The sequence below is a fragment of the Scyliorhinus canicula genome, chromosome 4, assembly GCF_902713615.1.
Source record: "Scyliorhinus canicula chromosome 4, sScyCan1.1, whole genome shotgun sequence".
Lineage (NCBI taxonomy): Eukaryota > Metazoa > Chordata > Chondrichthyes > Carcharhiniformes > Scyliorhinidae > Scyliorhinus > Scyliorhinus canicula.
The window spans coordinates 37,128,123-37,138,532 of NC_052149.1; positions in this window are offsets into that span (position 1 = coordinate 37,128,123).

Consider the following 10,410-nt stretch of genomic DNA (forward strand, 5'->3'; position numbering starts at 1 on the left):
CTCCCAGGCAAGGGATTGTGGCTTTGAACTCCAATTCAGGAATTTGAGCTCATACTCCAAGTGGACGCTCTTGCACAATGCTGACCGAGTGCTGCATTGTCAAAGGCACTACTGTTCAGGCGAGATGTGAATTCCAGGTCTTGATGGTCTGGTTGTTTACTAAATTCCCACAACACTACTCAAAGAGTCAGAACTCGCTTTGTTGTACTGGCTAGCATCCTTCCTTTGACGCAAATTAAATAAATCAATCGATTGGTTTATTTGCGTTTGCCTGCACATCGACAAACTCTGCACTTTGAACTGATCCACTCTATGTGAAGAGATTTGGGACATTTATGAGACATGATTAGATGCTGTATAAATTCCCTTCTTTATAATGTTATTTGAATTTTTCAGTGCGTATGGCACAGAACTCCTTCGGACTGTAAAAGATGCTCACAGAAAAAGTACTCATTCAAATGAAGTAAAACTGTCCCACAAAATTAACAGAGTTTGTGTTTTATTTTTAAATACCTGTAATAATGACAACGTTGTTGATTATCGAATCATAGAGCACAGAAGGGGGTCATTTGGCCCATCACTCCGACGGCAGCTTTTTGAAAGTCCTATCCAACTATAGTCTCCCTCCCTCAAGAATATTCAACAGTCAACAGCCTGCTAATACATTTAGAAAAACTCATGCATCTTTCCATGAATGCATTGAACACTCATGTTCCCATGACAGTAATGCAATTTACATACTGTAGCCCCATCTGTCACAAGAAACATGGCCAACACTAATGTCTATGCAAAGCAAATGAAAATAACCTGCAAAGTTCCGACCTTGTCCTTTCACTGGATTTGGAACTGCATCTGAAATGCAGGGAATTTGCACAGCACAACACGTGCAGAAACCAGATTGGCATCTCCTTTTTGCAGCTGCTAAGTTCACCTGAAGGTCAATGGGGTGCCCCACATTAAGCTGATTGCTCACCAATTTCTCAAAGCAATCTGCTTCCATTGGCATCCTTTCACTTGCTCACCTGTGAACTGCATAACAAATGATGTTGTGAACCAAAGCAAATTTTCTGTGCATCTTTGCCTCCCTGAAGGCAGGTCTAAGGTTAATTAGACAATTAAAATGAATTTAGAACAATGCACTCAGTGATTCAGGATTTTGTTCCAGGCTGTGATCCAAATTGTATGCGACATATAAAGTTTTACCACAGCCCTCGTTTTTATTCCTGGTGGTTAACCTTAATGAGGCATTAATGAGTCATCCCTCCCTAGCCACACTGTAGGTGTACCTATGTCACATGGACTGCAGCTGTTCAAGAAGGCAGCTCACCACCACCTTCTCAAGGGCAATTAGGGATTGGCAGTAATTGCTGGTCCAGCCAGCGACACCCACATCCCGTGAATGAATCAAAAAAAGAAATGCTCAAAGTGCAACCACCTGCTGATCAGTGTATCACCATTTAACAACAAAAGTATAATTTAAATGCTTTGGAGCATTCAAGATCCTGGAGCATTCAAGATCCTGCTCTGTAATAAGATTTGGATACAAGGAAAGATTAACAATACATGATCAACCTCTATTATTACAGATAACAAGTAGACGACCTACTCGCTATTGTGTTCCAGATAGAAACTATAGGACGTATTTCAGCTGATGTAGCAGCTGACACTTGCACATCAAACAGTAGCACATTTTCACATCCCACAATTCATCAACATTCACATGTTGCCCTTGTTGCACCGCTATCTGCCCACACCCAGCAATTTGCAGGACAAAATATGTTTAGCTGAAGGGCGAGGAAAGAAGTCTAATTAACATGGCACACAGTGGGATGCCCTGCCCCAGCAAAGTTTGAGCTGTCTGTAGGGGGAATATGCTGTCTGAAGTAGAGATGCCGCAAAATCCTATTTGTGGTGTTCTTTGTGTTCCTCAATTCAAGATGGTTGGCGCACTGTTCACAAAGACCACAAAATAACTTGAACTTAAACAAAGCTATAAATTTATTAACACTACTAAATTGATTTCGACACGTACTCCTAAAGAATACACAGTTGCTTATTAACATTTAAACTAGACTCGTCTACAGCTAATCTTAATACTGATATAAACTATGATCTGCTCTCACTCACACTATTTGTACTTCTGACTCTCTCTAGCCAACTCCTGCACACAGCCTCCCACAAGGCTCAGCATCACTGCTTTATACATTTGTAACTGTAGCTCCCTCTCATAATAATAATAATAACAATAATCGCTTAATGTCACAAGCAGGCTTCAATAAAGTTACTGTGAAAAGCCCCTAGTCACCACATTCCGGTGCCTGTTCGGGGAGGCCGGTACGGGAATGTAGTGGCTACTCTTGACACTTCATTAACCCTTGCAGTTCTTACAGTTATGATAATACCACACTATTCACCCACTAAAGGTCAATGAATCACTGGCCCACTTTTATCAACTGTTGATTTTCCTCTTGATGGCTAATATTTTTTCCCTTTTGTTCGCTGATATTTGAAATATTTCTTTCTCTGCAGGTGTTGGCCCTCTTTTAAATTTACCATCCTTGTCCCTCCTCAAAAAACAACAAAGCTTGACCCCCACCCTCGGTTATCCGACATCCAGTAATGGATATGCAGAAATTTCCTCCCCACAAATTACTGGCCCACTTCCAACCTCCTTTTCTTCTCCAAAGTTCACTTGCCTGGATGGGTGCAGCTGCAACAACATTCAAGAAACTTGACACCATCCACGACAAATCAGCGCACTTGATTGCTCCCCCTTCCACAATCAATCAAACCCTCCACCACCGACGAACAGTGGCAGCCTTGTGTACCATCTACAAGATGCATTGCAGTAACTCATCAAGGTTCCTTCAACAGCACCTTTCAAAACCCACGATCACTACCATCTAGATTAGGACAAGAGCAGCGGATACCTGGGATGCCGACCACCTGAAGGTTCCCCTCCAAGTCACCACCACCCTAACTTGGAAATATATCGCTGTTCCTTCATTGTCGCTGGGGCAACATCCTGGAACTCCCTCTCTGGGAGGGGAACACTTCAGCAGTCAAGGACATTCAGCCTCTGATCTCCGGGTCAGCATTCTACAAGGAGGCCTTCAGGAGACGCGACAACGCAAAATTGCTGAGCAAAAACTTATAGCTAAGTTCCGCACGCATGAATGCGGACTCAACCGGGATCTGGGATTCATGTCGCATTACATTCGGCCCCCACCAACAAGCCTGGACTTGCAGAGGCCTACCGACTGAACTGGCTTGGGACAATTCACACCTCTTTAACCTGGAGTTACCTCTCTCTCTGCATCTTTGATGATTTGATTGCCTGCAGGTGCTCGCATTCCGGGGCATCTCTGACTGTGTCTATATAAACATTTCTGGAACAAGCCTTTCCATTTACCTGAAGAAGGAGCCGTGCTCCGAAAGCTCGTGTTTGAAACAAACCTGTTGGACTTTAACCTGGTGTTGTAAGACTTCTTACTGTGCTCACCCCAGTCCAACGCCGGCATCTCCACATCATGGCTACCATTGACACCGCAAACTGCCGGCTCAAAGTGGAGAGGATCTCCAGGAAGATCGCGCATATAGACACTGACATTCAGTTTCTACAAAGATGCAAAAAAGCAGACAAGATCCCGAAAGGACTACAGATCAAAAACCCACTCAAGTCGACTTACAACACAGACTACGCTGAAAGACTCTGCCACCGCACCTCTGTCACACTCCTCAAACACCTCGTACACCAACTCTACAGCAGTCGACGCAACCTGGAAACCAAGAGAGAGGCCATATTCTCAACTTGCGCTCAGGACACAGCAGACCAGCTGCGGAACACCGCCAAACAGATGAGACAGCAATACTATGCCACCTACATGCACACCAAGAACAGGAAGCTTGAGAAACTTGGCATCACCACCAGCAGCAATCAAGCTTCTCCCGGTACAACAGTCGAAAACAATACAGGGAAATCCATTGTCAACTTGTCAGACTACACCCTTCAACCAGACGAAATCGAAGTCCTCAGCAGAGGGCTCAATTTCTGCACCACCACCAAAATGGACCCCATCAGTCTCGCGGCAGATACGGAGGAATTCATCAGGCGAATGAGGCTCCGGGAATTCTTCCACAGACCTCAAGAGGCCGACAGCGAACCCAGGGACACGACCAATGAACCGGAACAGCAGACCGCGAGATCTGCAGTGCAGCAACCGAAAAGGAAAGAGTCAAATTGGACCCCTCCGGAAGGCCGCTGCCCTAGACTCGACATGTATGCTCAAGCCGTCAGAAGTCGTGTCAATGCCAGATTCATCACTCGCAATCACAAGGCAGCCTCAAACGTCACCCAAGCACAACGCAACGCCATCCGCACTCTCAAGACCAACCGCAACATCGTCATCAAACCAGCAGACAAAGGAGGGGCCACCGTCATACTGAACAGAACAGACTACTGCAAAGAAGTATACCGACAACTCGACAACCAGGAACACTACAGGCAGTTACCCGCAGATCCAACCAAGGAACACATCCGCCAACTCAGCAGACTGATCAAGACCTTAGATCCAGACCTTCAGAACACCCTACGTGCTCTCATCCCACGTAATCCCCGCATTGGAGATCTCTACTGCCTCCCGAAAATACACAAGGCCAACACACCAGGCCGTCCTATCGTTTCAGGCAATGGGACCCTGTGTGAGAACCTCTCTGGCCACATCGAGGGCATCTTGAAACCCATCGTACAAGGTACACCCAGCTTCTGTCGCGACACGACGGACTTCCTACAGAAACTCAGCACCCATGGACCAGTTGAACCAGGAACATTCCTCGTCACAATAGATGTCTCGGCACTCTACACCAGCATCCCCCATGACGACGGCATTGCTGCAACAGCCTCAGTCCTCAACACCGACAACTGCCAATCTCCAGACGCAATTCTGCAACTCATCCGTTTCATTCTAGACCACAACGTCTTCACCTTCGACAACAAATTCTTCATCCAGACGCACGGAACAGCCATGGGGACCAAATTTGCACCTCAATATGCCAACATCTTCATGCACAAGTTTGAACAGGACTTCCTCACCACACAGGACTTTCAACCGATGCTATACACCAGATACATCGATGACATTTTTTTCCTTTGGACCCACGGCGAGACATCACTGAAACGACTACACGATGACATCAATAAGTTCCATCCCACCATCAAACTCACCATGGACTATTCTCCAAATTCAGTTCCATTCTTGGACACACTCGTCTCCATCAAGGACGGTCACCTCAGCACCTCGCTTTACCGCAAGCCCACAGATAATCTCACGATGCTCCACTTCTCCAGCTTTCACCCGAAACACATTAAAGAAGCCATCCCCTATGGACAAGCCCTCCGTATACACAGGATCTGCTCAGACAAGGAGGAGCGCAACAGACACCTACAGATGCTGAAAGATGCCCTCGTACGAACGGGATATGGCGCTCGACTCATTGATCGACAGTTCCACCGCGCCACAGCAAAAAACCGCACCGACCTCCTCAGAAGACAAACACGGGACACCACTGACAGAGTACCCTTCGTCGTCCAGTACTTTCCTGGGGTGGAGAAACTACGACATCTTCTTCGCAGCCTCCAACACATCATCAGCGAGGATGGACATCTTGCCAAGGTCATCCCCACACCCCCACTACTGGCCTTCAAACAACCGCGCAACCTCAAACAAACCATTGTTTGCAGCAAATTACCCAGCCTTCAGAACAGCAACCACAACACCACAAAACCCTGCCAGGGTAATCTCTGCAAGACATGCCAGATCATCGACATGGACACCACCATTACACGTGGAAACACCACCCACCAGGTACGCGGCGCATACTCGTGCGACTCGACCAATGTAGTCTACCTCATACGCTGCAGGAAAGGATGTCCCGAAGCGTGGTACATTGGCGAGACCATGCAGACACTGCGACAACGAATAAACGGGCATCGTGCGACTATCAACAGGCAGGACTGTTCCCTTCCAGTTGGGGAACACTTCAGCAGTCAAGGACATTCAGCCTCTGATCTCCGGGTCAGCATTCTACAAGGAGGCCTTCAGGAGACGCGACAACGCAAAATTGCTGAGCAAAAACTTATAGCTAAGTTCCGCACGCATGAATGCGGACTCAACCGGGATCTGGGATTCATGTCGCATTACATTCGGCCCCCACCAACAAGCCTGGACTTGCAGAGGCCTACCGACTGAACTGGCTTGGGACAATTCACACCTCTTTAACCTGGAGTTACCTCTCTCTCTGCATCTTTGATGATTTGATTGCCTGCAGGTGCTCGCATTCCGGGGCATCTCTGACTGTGTCTATATAAACATTTCTGGAACAAGCCTTTCCATTTACCTGAAGAAGGAGCCGTGCTCTGAAAGCTCGTGTTTGAAACAAACCTGTTGGACTTTAACCTGGTGTTGTAAGACTTCTTACTGTGCTCACCCCAGTCCAACGCCGGCATCTCCACATCATCCCTCTCTAACAGCACAGTACCTACACCCTAAAGACTGCAGCGGTCCAAGAAGGCAACTCACCACCACATGCTGAAGGGCAACCTAGGGATAGGCAATAAATGCTGGCCTAACCAGCAACGTCCACATCCTGCAAATCAATTTTTAAAAAGCATGTTCCAAAGGCAGCTCCGCCTCAACAAGGAGACAGTGGAGCACCTGTGCCATGACATTGCGGATATTGCATGGCATGAAGGAGGAGGACATCCTCTCCCGGTGGCTGTGAAGGTCACCGCAACCATGAACTTTTATTCAACAATTTCATTCCAGGGCTCGAGCAGAGCCTTGCGTGGCATTTCACAAGCCACAACCCACAAGTGCATTTGTGAAGTCATGGATGTCTGTATGCCTGGGCAGTTGACCATATTAACTTTGAGCTGGACGAAGCCCATCAAGATAACCAGGCAGCAAGATTCTCTGCCATTGCAGGGATACCCCAAGTCCAGGAGGTATTTGATGGCACGCAGGTTGCCTTTCGCACACCACAGCATCAGGGAGTACCCTTCTTAAACAGTAAGGGTTTCTACTCCTCAATATACAACTGGTGAGACCACCATCTCTGGATAATGCATGTGTGTGCACGCTTCCCACAGAGTGTGCGCGACAGCTAAATCCTCGGACACTCAGAGATCCCCAGCATCTTCGACGGCCACTCTAGTATGACGAGTTGGCTCTTGGGGGATAACGGGTACCCACTGATGTCCTGGCTGATGATGCCAATGCGGAGGCCGGAGACCATACGTGCTGCCATTCAGCATCAGACTACTCAAAATGCAGGTGCCTGGACCACTCTGGTGGTGCACTGCAGTACACTCCCCAGAGGGTCCCTTGCATTGTGGTGGCATGCTGTGTCCTCCACAACCTGGCACAGCAGTGAGGCGAAATACTGGAGGAGGAGGAGGAAGAGGGACATGCGGCCTTCTCTGAGGAGGATGATGACAGGCTGTACCGGGGGGACCTGGAAGAATGAGCCTTGGGAGGACCCATGGGAACAGGCGGAGGCTGGAGGACATGAGGCAGCAAGGGTCTCTCATACCCAGAGTGCAAGGAAGGCTCGCACCCTCACCCGCTTCTCATAGGAACAGGCTTTGTCCATCAGCTCAGCCCCCCAACCCTCCCCCCAATCATCCCCTTCCTCCATTGGCCACCCCCTCCTTCCACTGACCACCCCATTCGCTCACCCTTTGATTTCCTTCCTTCCCCCCCAACACCCATTCTTTTCCTGCCTTCCCACCTATTTTCCTCCTTCCTTTCCCCTAATTCCCCGACCCTCCCATACCCGACCCCCCCTTCCCGACTATCCTGTTCCACCCTCCCAGGGTCTGTGTAACATCACTCCAGGATGATGTGCTGCTCAGGCACTGTCAGTGGGTCAATATACAGGCAGGGGAGTGATGATAATCCGCTGTGAGGTAAATTTTGGTGCTCCTCAGTTTATGCCAAAGTTGGATTCCTGTCTTTCTGCTGACAGCGCGCTTACACCCATCACCTGCACAGGGTCGGCATTGCGGGGCTCTCGCTGTAGGACCACTGTGCCTGTGGGGCAGGGGGTGGGGAGAGCGGAGGGCAACTGGGGGTCGGGGAGTGGGAAGGTCCACTGTTAAGAATAATGTGACCGAGGCTTCACGTGTATCTGGTATAACATGTTTTAATAATGAATATTAAAATCCCCGTTCCCCCTAACTACAGATGGTGCCCCACCCCCAGTGCCCCCCAGTGCCCACTCAGTGAGCCTTAATCTTCTTCACCTTCCGTGCTCTACCGCTTGGTCTAGGTATGTTCTCAGGATGCACATCCGAGGAGGAGGCAGCCTGCTGCTTACTGCGCCCTGTAGCCATTGATGCCCTTGGCGGGGTCCTGCTGCCGGAAGGCTGCGGCTGACTTATCGGTGCCACTTGCATCACTGTGCCACTGACCTTAGGGGGGTGGGGAGGGGGGTGGGGGGTGGAATTCGGGTGAGCTGGAGACCACTATCGTCTCCCTGTTGGCCGGCCCTGAGTGGGCCTCCAATGCTCCCTCTTGCTGGACAGTACCCTTCGGACCCTGTGGGTTTCCATGGGATAGAGAGGCAGCTGGAGTGAGCTCCAGAGGCCTCTGTGCCATCTGGCTCTGTCGGTCCTGGCACCTCCCGCTTGGGTGCACCATGGTGTTGATGCCCTTGACGATTATCCTCAGTAACTGGGACATGCTCTGCAGTGCCCCAGCAATGTCCACCTGAGTCTGGGAAACATCCCTCAGTGACTGGGACATGATGTCGAGGCCCTCAGCCATGGCTGTCACAGACTGAGCCACACCTTGGACACCACCACTCGTGCGCTGACGTCATGCTCCTGGCTTTCCACTGCGGTTGCCATGTAGCAGTGTTGGCCTCAGCGCCACACATTGCCTGTGCCATCTCCTGCAGCCTTAGCCTTTGGAACTCCTCAATCCTCTGTGCACTCGCTGTACTGTGGCTGACATCCCCTCCTGAATCTCTCAGCCGTGTTATAGCATCTGCATCAACTCCGGGCTAACCTTGTCCAGAGGCTCAGCATCTAACTAGGACTCAGCTGTGTCCTGGGACCCAGCAGACCTCCAACTGCTGACTCGCTTGGATGTTCTTGCCTCCACCTGATGCGCATCAGCAACTGCGTGGTGCTCACCAGATTGTGCCCAAAAACCTGTCTACTAATGTCGCCCAGGGAGGTGTATGTTTCTGTGCTAGTGGAAGATGCAGCCGATAGCTGTGATGCATCGATGATGGTCTCCTCAGAGCTGTCCTCCGAGGTGTTCTGTTGGGCAGTTGGGGGGCGGGGGGAACCCTGGATGGCCCAGCCCCATCAGGTGGAGGTCCTGCGATAGAATGGACATGTGGTCAGTGGGAGGGAAGGATCATTCTGTCTGACATGCTGACATGAACATCTCACTTGAGACAGGTCATCTGCGGAGGGAAGAAGGAGTGTATTCTCACCTCTGTGGTGCAGGCCAACCTCGCTGTCAGTGACCGCACTCTCCTCTGCCAACCCCACGATCTCCAGGGCTCTTTCCACACAGGGGATGAGGATTCTGATATCCGGAACCCGGATGTGCCCTTTCCCAGTTGTTATGAGCCAACTTCTCATGCGGGGCAGAGTGGGGGCATTGTGAGCTGCACACGTGATACATCGAGGGGGGGGGGGGGGGGTCTATGACAGGTGGCACATTTGGGCACTGCACCTAGGCATGGAGGAGTGTGCTGGTGGGTGCCAGAGGTGCTATGGCACAAGTGCATTAATATGCTGTGGGGTGGGTGTGGGGGGGGGGGGGGGGGGGGGGTAGGTGCCAGAACCCAGGGAGGTTGCAAGTGAGACTAATGCCAGGGGGCCCATGTTAACTTACCCTTCGGCGCAGTGGAGGCCGTTGGTCTTCTTCCAACATTGGACAGCGGTCCTCCTGATCACACTGCCCGAACTGACAGCCGCTGCCACTGCCTCCCTGGCGGCATTGACAGCCCTGTTGCTGGTCCTCCGACCCCTTGGAGAAACAGGGTGTCCTGTCTCACCTCCATGGCGTCCAGCAGTCTGTCCAAGTTGGCGTCCCGAAGCATGAAGCTTCATGGCCTCGTGAGGTGTGGCAAGCTGGATAGACCCAGGACCGGGGTCTCCCGGCTTTCCATGTCTACACTGCGCCGTGGCAAGCTGCTTTTCGAGTGCACCGTGGACGTCGGATCGTGCCCCTGGAAACCCTCACTACACTGCTCTGTCTCCTTATCTCACTTTCCTCCTTTGACACACCCTCTGACCTCTCTGACCAAGCTTTTGGTCATCTGAGCTTATATCTCCTTATAATGCTCCCATGAAGTGCTTGGGACAGTTTATTATGTGAAAGGTGCCATGCA